Raw genomic sequence first — 14477 nt, 5'->3', positions numbered from 1 at the left:
GGCTGACAGCTTGAGACAGAGACCAAATGTGAAATAATAACTGCTGTGAAACTGACAAGAAGGTCAATTTCACTGCTGGTAGGCTCCCTGCTGTGAAATTGAGCCCAGTGCAGGGCTCACAGCTCAGGCTGTCATCCCCAGGAGGAAGGGGGCAGGCTCCTGCCAGTGGCATTGGAACAATTTGCATAGTGGGGGTGCTGAAATCCATTGAACTAAACTGTGAACCCTGTATCTGATGGAAACTGCTTCAAGCCTCAGCACCCTTAGTTCCAGCACCCCTGGCTTCAGCTGTGAGCCCCACTGCCCAGTCTGATGGACGGAAATCCCACTGCCAGGACTGACAGCCCAGAGTGCCTGGGCACTGGCCAGGCTCAGGCTCTCCTCCTGCCCCTCCTGAAATCCCTCACTGAGAGACGGCAGCAGTCCCAGTGGTGAGGCTCCAGGCTGTCAACCCTGGCAGTGGGATTTCCATCCATCAATCCCGGTGGCAGAGCTCCGGGCTGTCATACCTGAAGGCAGGGCTCCAGCTGTCAACCCTGATGTCGCTCTGGGTTGTCAGCTCCAGCAGCAGAGCTCCAGGCCGTCAGCCTAGCTGGGCTCTGGGATGTAAGTCCCGGTGGCGGGGCTCCAGCTGTAAGCCCCTGCAGGGCTGACAGCCAACAGGCAATGTAAGTTATGCAGTGTCTACACAGACACTGTGCTACCCTAATTATACTGACCTAAGCACTATGTCTCTTCAGAGATGGAGATCTTAGGTTGATGTGGTGCGTGACTTACATCACCATTCTAGCATAGACACTTACATAGTTAGGGTGACGTAAGCTACCTTGTATCAACCTAACTCTATAGTGTAGACCAGGCCTCAGACTGAGAACTCTGAGACTGAGGCTGTTCTTTTGTTTACTAGTGCCTAGCACAGTGGAAATTTGGGCTTTGATTGGTTCCTCTAGGAAAACCACCACAATATGAAGAACAGTTACAAAGAGGAAGTTCCATTTTTAACCACAAACACACACTCCCTGTTTTTCCCTTTATTCTAACTCAAACTTTTGTAATATATTAGAGGAGAGAAAGGTCAGTGTGTGAATTCTGACTGATGCATGATGTGAATTTCATCCTCAGGCTTTATATTGCATGCTGTATTTCTCAGCTTTCCATACTCTACCATTTTTCCCCAAATGTAAACTAATACATTAATTAAATTTAACAAAAAATCAAAACTCTTGAAATTGCAATGAACTGGCTAGCGTGAATGTATTCAACTGCTCTCTGTTATATAGAATCAGAATTACTAATGGATATTCACATTTACTTCTAAATGCAGGGAGGAGCCTGTATTTTTTGGATAAGGAAGTTCTAAATTATAATACTGCTATGCCAAGGAAATTCCATCTGCCCATGGTTTGCAGAACAATTCATGGGGGAACATCCTGACTTTACTGAAATGACAATGACAAATCTTCCATTGACTTCAATGGGCTCTGAATTTCATCCTTGAAGGACATATGCTAAATTTATTAAAATAATTTCTAATAATTTTTGAATATTTGTATCATTTAACAAAATGATAATCTTTGGCAAAGCGCTGGTATTGTTTTCCAAACATTTCTCACTTTTCAGAACTTCCCCATTTTGAAAGAAATATTTCTTAAAAGAAAATTGGAAGTCATTCTATGAGTCTTCTTCTGTATCCATCACTGTGGTCTCTAGGCACCTCACAAATTTATTTAACTGAAATTAAGTTCTTTGTATCTCTCTTTCCAGCTTTCAATTTGTAGAAAAGTGTTTGTGTTAAGTGGTTTTTTTTAGATTTTGGTAGGTTACTAAAGACACAGAGTCCTACTTTGACAACTGTTAAAGTCAGGGGCGGTGTGTAATGGAATCTGGGGAAGACTAAGCCTCCCCAAACCTTGTGCTGCCAGTGGAGGGGCAGTGGCAGATTTGGGGGTCCCCCACCATGGCACCAGGGCTGGAGGAGCTCTTGCTGCCCACTACAGCCCCGGGGTCAGGGCGGGAGGGCCAGATCTTTTCCGGTCTCAGCCACAGTGGGAGAAGGGGGTAGGAAGGAGTAAGCAGGGGGCAGGGCCTCAGTGGAAGAGGCAGAGTGGGGGCAGAATGGGGACAGGGCTGTGGGCAGAAGGAGCACAATGGAGTGGGGCCATGGGTGGGGCCACACATGGAAAGGGGCAGAAAGGGGGAGGGACTCTGGGCTCAGAGCTCCAGCCGGGGCTGAAAGCTCTGTTTCAGTCATGGCCAAGGCCGAGAACTTGACTCCCTTGGCCCGAACCGAGCTCTCAGCTCCCACCCCGCACCCCAACCGGGGCTATGGGAGCGGTGGGGGGAGGTCTGAGAGCAGTGAGCAGTAGCATGTCCTGGGCCAGAAGAGGCGGGGCCTCAGCCAGAAAGTTCAGGGCAGGTGGCTAGCCTCCCTAAAGGGAAGCTTCACCCTCTGACAATGGTTACAGTTTTATTATGAACTCTGTTATGGAAATGCAGGTGATGAAGGTGAACACAGCTATCACCAAATTAGTTTCATAAAATCCAAATTCCCTCTTTGAGCAAGTGAATTAAGATTTTATTGATATCTGTTCTGACGTTATTTCTTTATTTCTCTTTACAAAAGAAAATCAGAGCATTTGCAGAATTTTATTCTTCTTGTTTCTATCACTCTGCCTTATTACTGATTCAATGAACTGGAAAATGAGAAAACAGAATCCAAGAAAGGCACTACAGGGAAAATTCAGATATGCACTGTATTGTGTGTTGTTCATCTAATACACATACCTGGGAGGTTCTAAATAGGAAATTTCTGCCAGGAGTATGCATAAATGTAGTTTACATGTTTATAGCACCTTCATTCCCTATTACCACCATATCAGAGCAATGTAATCCACCAAACCCTGCCAGATTAAATCAATTATCTAATTGCTACAGTCAGTTAAAAGTGAAATTAAATGGATTCTGAACATTAATAACAGGCTTTAATAAGACAAACTATCTCTTAATGATGCACAGAACCCTGATGAAAATAAATTTCCTTTTTTTCAGTGGTGATCACATAAGGGAATTTTTGTCTAGTGATTTTAAAATTATTAATTGCTTGAACAGCTGATAACTAATTATAACAATTTTAATTAAATGAGTTAAATTAGTGAACAATTTAACTGTAAAATATAATGTTAAAATAGGTTTCAGAGTAGCAGCCATGTTAGTCTGTATTCACAAAAAGAAAAGGAGTACTTGTGGCACCTTAGAGACTAACCAATTTATTTGAGCATAAGCTTTCGTGAGCTACAGCTCACTTCATTGGATGCATTCAGTGGAAAATACAGTGAGGAGATTTATATACACACAGAACATGAAAAAATGGGTGTTATCATACACACGGTAAGGAGAGTGATCAGTTAAGATGAGCTATTACCAGCAGGAGAGCTGGGGTGGCGGGGGGAGGAGGGGAGAACCTTTTTTAGTGATAATCAAGGTGGGCCATTTCGAGCAGTTAACAAGAACTTCTGAGGAACAGTGAGGGGTGGTGGGGGGGAATAAACATGGGGAAATAGTTTTACTTTGTGTAAATTCCAATGTGATATACGCCATCATGTGCCAGCAATGCCCCTCTGCCATGTACATTGGTCAAACTGGACAGTCTCTACGTAAAAGAATAGGACTCAAATCAGACGTCAAGAATTATAACATTCAAAAACCAGTCGGAGAACACTTCAATCTCTCTGGTCACTCGATTACAGACCTAAAAGTCACAATATTACAACAAAAAGACTTCAAAAACAGACTCCAAAGAGAGACTGCTGAATTGGAATTAATTTGCAAACTGGATACAGTTAACTTAAGCTTGAATAGAGACTGGGAGTGGATGGGTGATTACACAAAGTAAAACTATTTCCTCATGTTTATTCCCCCCCCCCACCCCTCACTGTTCCTCAGACGTTCTTGTTAACTGCTGGAAATGGCCCACCTTGATTATCACTACAAAAGGTTCCCCCCCCCGCCACCCCAGCTCTCCTGCCGGTAATAGCTCACCTTATCTGATCACTCTCCTTACAATGTGGATGGTAACACCCATTGTTTCATGTTCTCTGTGTATATAAATCTCTCCACTGTATTTTCCACTGAATACATCCAATGAAGTGAGCTGTAGTTCACGAAAGCTTATGCTCAAATAAATTGGTTAGTCTTTAAGGTGCCACAAATAATGTTAAAATAGACTACCAATGTTAAAATAGACTACCAAATAAAATATTGTTTACATTATTATAAACATTTGTAATGAATATTTGTAGAAGTCATGAATGCAGTCATCGTCAGACCAAAAATGAGCATTTTAATGTTCTTAATAGAATGAAAGAATTTTGGTGAAAGAGCTGAAATTCAGTCTACAATCTTTCTTTCTTTCTTTCTTTCTTTCTTTCTTTCTTTCTTTCTTTCTTCCTAATATAAACACTAACTAATGAATTTACAAACATTTCCAACATGATAAAGCCAGAAAAGAACTTGTTCATATAAACAGTATATACACAACAAAATCTTGGGACACACTTCCTTTGGGCCTATTATCATAACTGCACACCTTCCTTGTAAATGTATCAATAATTAGCACAAAGATGCCTACTCTAGTAGCATTACCTGGTGCAAAATAGCCTGTGAGTTATCCTAGTCCAGTATTGGACAAGGAACCCAGCACACATGCTTCTGTGTAAAAAACTGCTCTCCGGTTGTTGGGGTTCCAGGGCAAGAGAAAACAGTGATGGATGAAAATCTCTTGCTTCTGCTGATGAATGGGAGGGGAAATTCCATCTACCTCATTCTCTCCCATTAGTGGAACTTTTGCTGCTTTTCTGTTTCTTTCTAAACACTTTACTTTAAAGTTAAACTATAAAACCAATAGCCCTTTCAAGCCTAACTGAACTTTTCTACTACAGGCCCAGTAATGATGTTATAATGAACTGAAAGGGACATACTGTACCTATTTGAAAAATGTCATTCCCTTTGTGTATATCATTAGGCATGTAAGTCATTCAAATAGAAAAAGCTTACTTACTGACAGACTGCTTAACACCACATTTGCACTGTGTCTGACACCCAAATACTAATCCACTCAACAACCTTGAGGTTGCCAAGCATCCATATGTATAAAATTCTTCTAACATGAGAGTTCTTGAACTCTTTACACTGACAGATGGCAATGTCCTCAGGTAGCCTTATGCTATCTAGATTTATTGGCAAGGCTCAATATATTCTCCTTCAGCAGGAGCAGTACTCACCCAGCAAGATCTAAATTATTCCATTCACTCACGGACCATCAGCCAGCCCTAGGTCTTTTCTTTTCATTGGGGCAAGTGCCACATTTTAAAACTGAAGGGCAACTTTCTGGAAAGGGTCTATGGAATGAGAAAGAAGTGACTGTAAATGGGTTGTGGTGGTGGTATTAGTACTCGCTGTAAAAGAAGTTAGATGGCAAAACGTAACTCCCTGGGAAGAATAGGCAGTGAGAGTAAGGAAATATATAACTAACATTAAACTCTAAGTACAAATGTAATATCAGCTAAATGTCTGATACAGGTAAAGATTACATCCGACACTTACAGGAAACAAACTGATGGTCTAGTCACTCACTTTCATCTCTGGCTTCTATGATCAAGAGGTATCAAACATCAGCGGAAAGCCCAAATTAAAAGAAAAAAATCAGTTTGGAAGAACTGTAAACTAGAGAATTTTGTGCTTTAATTAAAGCCTGTAAACCTATCAACAGTGCCTGAGTGTCACAGAGGTGTACTCCCTTCGGCACGGCCCAGACTCCATTTGTGCGGGAATGTAATCCTGCTGGCTCTGCTGACACTTAACTCCATTGATACTTCTTCAGTCACTGCAAAGGATGTCATAATCTAAAGGGTTCCCCATGGACACCAGCTTTTCAATGAAAGTAACAGAACCCCCCCTGATATTAAAGCAGGCTAACATTACTTCCTGCAGAGTTTTTTTTTTTTTTTAAAAAAAGCACCGCTGGAGTGTGACTGTGGACCTTCTGGGTGTAATTGTGTCTGAGACAAATAATGGAAAAAATGACAGTATTGCCAACCCCAACTGTTCAAAAATCATGAATCAGGCTCACCCAAAATCATGAGATTGGTTTTGCAATCATGAGATTATGTACAAATAATAGATTTGGTGTTCTTTTTATTTTCCTTCTGCTTTTTGAGCCTTTAGGGTGCACTTGGGTCACATTTTGAAGCTTTCTTCACAGCCCAGAAGGCTAGAAACTTAGTTTTTCTTTAAGAATGAAGGCTGAAATCATCACATATCCACTTGACTCCAGGAGTAGGGACTTTAAGGAAAACAATAATTATCATGAAAGTCAAGACAAAATCATAAGAGTTGACAACACTGGCTGGGGAATGTCTATGCTGAAACTAAAAACCTGTGCTTGTCCCATGTCAGCTGGCTCAGGCATTCAGGGCTCAGGCTAATGGTCCATTTAATTGTGGTGTAGACATTTGGGCTCTGGCTTCAGCCCAATCTCTGGGACCATCCCACCTTGCAGGGTCTTAGCACCACAGCTTTAGTCCAAGCCAGAATGTCTAGACCGCAATTAAACACCCCCTTAGACATAGCTCCATGAGCTCGAGTCAGCTGGCCCAGGCCAGATGTGGGTTTTTAATTGCAGCATAGACAAACCCTATAATATCTTGGTGGAGATAGAAGATACTAAAACAGACTTCAGTAAGAGAAGAGCTGAAAAAGAAAGGTACCTTTCATTGTTTGTTTAGATATCTTTTTTTTCAGGAAGAATAAATCGTTTGAGGCAGATTTTGATCTCAGATACACTGGTGTAAATACAGGGCAGCTAATGTGGATCTACAATGATATAACTGAATAATAATAGAATAGCTGAATCTGGTGTCATATCACTTTATTGCTGCCATGGAGTGAGCTAGTACTTTGAAAGCATTAGCATGTTATTTTAAAAGCTCTGAAACTTGCTAAAGAAACCAAAGTCAAGTTGGTTTCTGTGTTAAAGTTCTAAGAGTTGGAGAAAGTAGGTTTGTTTTGGTGAATTATTTTTCTCTTGTGAACTGTTAGAAACTGTTGAGTTAAACTGGGCTGCGGTTGGTGCTGCCTGCGTTTGTTGCTTTCTCGCTCAAGAGATAGAAGTGAGTGGGAGTTTATTCACTGGTCACCTGTCACTACTGTACACGGTGCTCCATTTTCCTTTGTGAAATCTCAAAATCATGAGAGATCTTGATGGGTATGAAATTAATTAGTGTCAGTGCTTTACAAAATGACAGAAAACATTTGTAGCCCATCCTGGGTAATAGTAAAATGGATAGCATAAGGCTCACCATTTTTCTGGACTAGGGCCCCCATCCTTCAATGGTACCCATTGTGGCAAATTGCTGGCACAATTATGATGGGTCCCGCACTTCCTCTTCTTGCGGGGGAGGGGAGGGGTTTCAGGGCCCTGAACTAGGGTATCTACTGCCCCACTAGTAACCCAGAGAAGGGTAGTGGAGAGGGAGGGACCCGGGCCCACCCCCTACTCTGGGTCCCAGCCCAGGGGCCCTAGGGATAGTGGCAAACCACTTGAACTAGTGCTGGCTACTTCCCTCTCCTGCTCTTCAGCTTGTGGGGCTTCCTGTCCTCTCTCTGCACAAGCCAGGTGTCTCTTTACTCAGGGTCTTAGTCTTCTAGCCAGCCACGGCACATCTTCAAACTTTTCTCTACTTCAACTCCTTCAAACTGCACTCTGCTCCAACTCCTTCCCTGGCTGATTTAGGCAGGGGGTTTTTATTAGGTGACTGGCTTCAGGTGCTTTTAATTAATATATAGAAACCTTTCTTCCCCCTCCAGGAAATAAGGCTGCTCCTCATCCTGGTACTTACATATCTCTCCTAGATCCCTCTCCTGCTGCCATGCTGTATCACACCATGCAGAGTTCATTTATTTAGGTTAATCTCTGAATAAGTGTATGGTTCTGCCCGTGTGGATTTGATTGCAGAAATGGGGCCTTGACCAATAAATCTCAAATCAAGATTTAAGACACTCCAGTAAGCTTGTTGTGTAGGTATAAAAAATTTCCCTCTTCTCCATTGAAAAAATCCTTCGAATTTTGGCTTCTCAGTAAATATATATACATATGTGGTCTGGGAGTTATTTTGCTTTTAGTTTCAACTGTTTAGAGGCAGAGGCCCCTCTCCAGCAAAGTACTTGAGCATGAGTATAACTTTAAGCAAGTTGTTCACATGCTTTCATGGGTACATTGGTATTTCTGCTATTGTACACAGTAAACCAATGGCTATTATATAGTGTAAGTATATTTGTATTTGTAGGTGGGTTTGGTCTCCACTGGAAGCCTGACCCAGCACAGTACTAAAAACATGCTTAACTTTAAACGTGATTCCAATGGGACTACTCATTGCTTAATGTTAGGCACACACTTAACTATGGAGCTAGTCAGAATATTTTCAGTGGAATATGTCATTTCCTCTAAATGGAAATGTTTCGTAGAGACATCTTAGTTTCCTTTAAACTTTCATCTGAAAGGGGTTTTCTGGCTCTGGGGCAGAGACAGAATCCATAGCAGTAAGTAGGAAACTGGGATGGGATGTGGGCGACCTAGTCCCTGGTCTACTTTGGGGCATGGGAGATCCATTCAAGTCCTTGCTCTGCCTGATTCAAAACAAGAACTTGGATCTGGGTCCTCTACCTTCCAAGCCAGTCCCCTAACCACCCAGCTATAAAGCATGTGACACACTCACGCATTTTCTTTTTGTTCCAGTGCAGAACAAACACCCATTTTGAACCTCAAAAGTTGCCACAAAATGGAATTGTCATCTTCTGGTCAGGTCTACTTAAGTGCTTACCTACACTGGGGCCAGAGGGAGGATCTGGACAGTACAAGTAAATTACAGGTTCTTTAGACACCTTGCTTTTCTGCTCTGCTTCTAGAATCTCTATGCTGCCAAAACGTCTGGTTTAATTCAGGGTAAAAATTATAGGAAAAGTTAAAATGTTATGAGATATTTATGCCATTATATCAAAAATTGATTTTGTATATTTAACCAATTACATAAATGATAGATGGGATATTAAAACAGTGTCCATCTTCTTACTAACCTGATGTTCATAAGTTCAAAGGGGAACTCAAGTCTTGTGTTATAGCACTCAATCTCTAATTATTGGCCAGTAATGGAGTAGGATTCCTTAAGTATATTTCCAGCAGAGACATAGGAATTCAAATTGTTTTTCACAGCCAAGGAAGATGTCTCTGCTGGTTTTGGCAGCCCTAGAGGCTGATCAAGGCTGCTCTACTTGATTCTCTCTGGTATTTTTCTTTAAATGTGTCTTACCTATTAATTAAAACTAATTGCTTGCTCTAATATGAAGAATAATATTAATGTACACTCATTTGATATTAGGAATGTTAAAAGGCATATTTTGACCTGATCTAATCATTCAGGATACCTTTGAAATTATCAAAGTCTGTTTTTGAAATGATCATCCAATGTAATCAGACTGTGACACTAACAGAGTTAAACAGTTAGTACAACTGAAAGTTTTATAGCTGAGCTATTCAGGATGCAGCTGTGAGGAGCATTAATGTAGCCCTCTACGAATATAACATCAATATCTTTTCAGGCATATTGAAACTTTACAGGTTTAATTTTTGTTCATTTTTGCATTGGAGTATGCCCGTACACCTGTTCAGGATGCTACCACCATCACTGCTGCTATAGTATACTTTGTCCAAACTGACCTTCACACTGTCAAAAACTGAGCCATTCCATTTACTGTAGGTATCTTATCAGCAAATTCATCATATGAGGTGAGTTTATCTGCTGACTATACATGAGGAGTTCAGAAGAAAAAATAAAGCATTTGTCTCAGAGTTTTCATCAGTGAAAATATGTCAGGCTTTTAAAAAAAGAAGGAAAAACCAGCAAACTGACCTGTCTTTTCTATGATTGTGTGTTGATGGTTAGCTACCTGAAAAATATGTGGGATATTGGGTGGAGTGGTACATGTTTTGGATATTTGAAAGCAGATAATTCTAATTACTTTATATACCTGCAAGACTTCACATTTTCAGATAAATTTAGGTCAGAACTTTCAAACATCAGTGTCTAAAGTTAGGTACCTAAACAAGTGGTTTCAGAAAACTTGCTATTGTGCATTATCCATTCTGCCTTTGTTGCGTCTCTTCCGGCAAATGCTTGCAAGGGGAAAAAAGAAAAACAGGAATGATGAGATTATAATGAAAGATGGTGCATCTATAAAGAGTATGTTTTGATCATGATAATGATTTAATAATAATACTTAGCACTTATTCATCTCCAAAGCACTTTACAAGCATGAACTTATTAATTTGGCTTCTTCACTAAGCATGATTTCTAAAATTACAAAAGACTGAAGGATTGCTGGATTCTGATCAGGGTCTCATTAAGTTCAGTGGGAACATGACTGGGCCTTTGCATTATAAAACATCCTATTCATTTTGCAATGCATTAGTAACAGTGAACAGGTGGGCCATTTGGACAAGGTTAAACATTTGGGTTATATTTGTGGGCTCAGGAGAGAGTGCAGACCTGCCTACTGTGTGGGTTTTCAAATCCCACTGTGGTTTGTGAGAAAGTACTTTCTAATTGGTTGCCCTTTACTGTTCCTCCAACTCCTGAGAAAGGGCAGCCAATCAGAGTTACTGGACATGGCAGGCAATGTTTTCCCCTTCTCCTCAGGAATCAATAGAAGTGTTTGGGTAGGAGAGGTAGGAGCAGATATCCTGTTCACAACAGGGAAGTAGGGGGCCATTAGAAATGGTCCCACCACTCAAAGTGTCTCTACTTCCTCCTCCCTGTTCCTTTCTAGGCCTGGGAATGTGCAGGAGGCATGAAGAAGTCCCTTCTTGAGCTGCCATCTCCCATCCCAGGCTTGGTAGGAGTACCCCTAGCACTTAACAGGAAGGAGGTGAAGAACCGCTGGAACAGCCCCCTTCTTCCCCCTGGACTAAGAAGGTGGGTGAAGTACTCACCCCATGGCTAACCCCTCCCATCAGTGGGGTATGCATGTGTGTGTGTAAAAACTCTCCAGAAGTGCAAGAGGATCAGAGGTAAGTTTGAGGAGTAAAACACAGCTGTGGGTCTGGAGGACTATGGGCAGATGTAGGGCTGTGATATACAAAATTAACAGGGATGTGGAGATGACAGATGCATAATTAGGGCCCTATCAAATTCACAACCATGAAATATGTGTCCTGGACCATGAAATCTGGTCTTCCCCCTCCCCACGAAATTCAGTGTTTTATGTGCTTTTACCCTAAACTATACAGATTTCATAGGGGAGACCAGCGTTTCTCAGATTGGAAGTTCTGACCTAAAAGGGAGTTGCAGGGGGATCAAAAGGTTATTTTAGGGAGGTCATGGTATTATCACCCTTACTTCTGCGCTGCCTTCAGAGCTGGGCTCCTGGCCAACAGCTGCCGCTCTCCAGCTGTCCAGCTCTGAAGGTGAGTGCTGCCGCCAGCAGGAGTGCAGAAGTAAGGGTAGTAGTACCGCAGTCCCCCCTACAATAACCTTGAGCCCCCCCACACACACACACACACAACCCCTTTTTGGGTCAAGACCCCTACAATTACAACACCGTGAAATTTCAGATTTAAACAGCTGAAATCATGAAATTTATGATTTTTAAAATCCTATGTCCATGAAATTGACCAAAATGGATCATGAATTTGGTAGGGCCCCGTGCATAATTAATTGATGTGAGGCTGGGATGCACATAATTAATTATTTGCAGGGTGGGGAGGGTTGTGTCTTTTGGAAGGCGCTAGCAGCTCCTGTGAAGTCAGGGGTCACTTTGTGCAAATGTGTGTGCTTGTATGCAAATTTAAAATCTACTCTTCTTTTGTCATGCAATATTGGTAAATTTGTACTAGCAGGCCCTTGGTGAAGCGGCTGACAGGAGCTTCACAAGAACGGCAGCAGCTGAATCAGAAATCCCAATGTTCAGGGAGTTTGCCAAAAAAAAAAAACGGTTAAGGTTCTTCTCCCCTTAAACATGCTATGAAAATAAAAAGGCAATTTCTGCATGCATAACTTCACCATTATTTCGGTAAACATCTATGCTGGCAGAAATGTTAAACATCCAAACCACTTCACATTCAACTGTCTTCCAGTATAGTGTATGTGTTTCACTGGATTCTCAGAATTAGCCTGGATCAGGGTTTCTCAAACTGGGGGCCAGGACCCTCAGGGGGTCGCGAGGTTATTACATGGGGGGTCGCGAGCTGTTGACCTCCACCCCAAACCCCGCTTTGCCTCCAGCATTTATAATGGTGTTAAATATATTAAAAATCATTTTTAATTTATAAGGGGGGGGTCACACTCAGAGACTTGCTATGTGAAAGGGGTCACCAGTAAAAAACTTTGAGAGCCACTGGCCTAGATTCTGCATCCCTCCTCTGCATTGTGTAGTCATTTACATATACGCAAAGTGAATGCTTTTCTGACCTAGAAAGCATTTGCACTCACCTTGTGCTCCCTTTGCATAAATGTAAACGACTACACAAGGTGAAGGGCAGTGAAGAATCAGACCTATCCTGGTTACTCACATTTCTCATGAATTAGTCTTGGTTATTTCTGAGATGTCTGGGTATAAAATTATTCCAGCCTATCAAGTGTATTATTCCATCACCATTAAAATTATTCCCCTAAGTAATTCCTCTAGAGAATGATACCACAGGGAATGCTGTTTTACAAAGAGTGAATCAGTGTTTCTGGCACTCAGATGGCATTGAATCTTCTGCCAGGTTTACTGACTATTGAAGGAGTGTGGTGACAGTCAATGCAGTGGGCAGCAGAGACGAGCCCAGTAACGTAAATGCATATCCAGCTGCTAATTTCTTCCCATTTTTCTAATTGTTTTTTCACCAGACCAGAGGAGAGACAATATTTTTAATTACTTTGACCTTGATGATTGGGTCCATTTGAGCTGCACTCATTGCTTTTCACCCATCGGAGCAGCTGAAAGCCAGTGCATCCTGCAGTGTCAATGACTGCTCTAAATTATGCTAGCTGGGAATAATGTCTAGGGGGCTGCTACGCCAGCCAAAGATGTGTGAAGAGCACCAGCTATCCTCACCAGCAAGACTCCTGACATGTGTCCTGTAGTGAAAGGGTTGGGAGCGAGTTTCCCTTATGCTGGAGGGTTAGGGTGGCTTTTCAGCCCCTTTGTGTCTGGTCAATGGGATATGATGGTTAATGTTTATAAAGCACGTGGAAAAAGAAACACACTATATAAAGGAAGTATGACATGTAACAATGATAGTAGTTATTGTACTGAAGTAGGGGGAATGTTACAGAATCACACTACCATGGATAGTTATGGTAGCACAGGTAGCAGGATAATGATTCAGGTTGGCTTACCACCGTCAGAAATACTTGAAACTTCAAAAGGATTAGATTGAAGGGGTCATCCTAACCACATCAATTATTCCTCCTATTATAGTTCTTCCCTTCCCCGGTATCACTCTTGCAGCACTTTTAAAGATAATTAACTGCCATATTGCATAGGTTTTGGATTTGAAGGCCAGTATAATCATCTAGTCCAGTGGTTCTCAAACTGTGGGTTGGGACCCCAAAGTGGGTTGCAACACCCTTTGAATGGGGTCACCATGTACGGGGAGATGTTAGCAAACCAGTAAAGTGCCTGAAACCACTATGGCGTATTGCTAAAAGCAGCCAAGTCAGCAGGCCGTAAAGTGTCAATGTAGCAAACTCAGCTTGACCAAGGAAGTAGGACAGGGGGTTTTGGGTACCACAGAAAGGGCAGCTTGACCTCGCGTCCTTCCTGATAAGAATTGCATTGAAGTTGCTGATACATGCATTTTAGAAGAGCACGATGTGCCCCAGGAATATCTATTGGGGCTTCAAGGCTGCAAACTCTGGAAAAACCCACACTTGGTTAATCAATAATAAGAAGGAGCCTCTTGCTTGACCATTGGAACTGCTTGCTTAACAAGTTTTCTTTAAGGGACATGTCATTCTATTACTAATTAGGGGGAAAAGTTTGAGGTAGTGGGACTCTTCAGGACTGGACTCTCCCTCTGGATGCATCTTGTGTTCCATACCGGCAGATGGGCTGCTGCTGTGCCACTCGAGAGCCACACTCAGCTTTGGTAATTATTGAAGGTTGGGGGTGTTTTACTAACCTGTTGTAGATATGTGTAAGTGCTTGAGACTAAGTAAAGGTTAGCTTTAAGTGAAAGCATTCTTTTGTTGTCCTGTTTGTGCAGCCATCTATCGGTCGGACAGCCGTGTCTCCCCTGATTTATTTCCTGACACCACCTCGCACAGAGTAAAAGTTACCAAGAGCTTTGGGTTGAAAGAACCCCGGGTAACAACCAGGGGTGGCTTAGACTTGCTGGGGCCCCGGGGCTGAAACTTGAACCCCGCTACCCAGGGCCGAAG

The sequence above is a fragment of the Lepidochelys olivacea genome (genome assembly GCF_965140295.1).
Source record: "Lepidochelys olivacea isolate rLepOli2 genome assembly, chromosome: 1".
Classification (NCBI taxonomy): domain Eukaryota; kingdom Metazoa; phylum Chordata; order Testudines; family Cheloniidae; genus Lepidochelys; species Lepidochelys olivacea.
The sequence above is the reverse complement of the archived record's forward strand: the minus strand, read 5'-3'. Positions refer to the sequence as shown.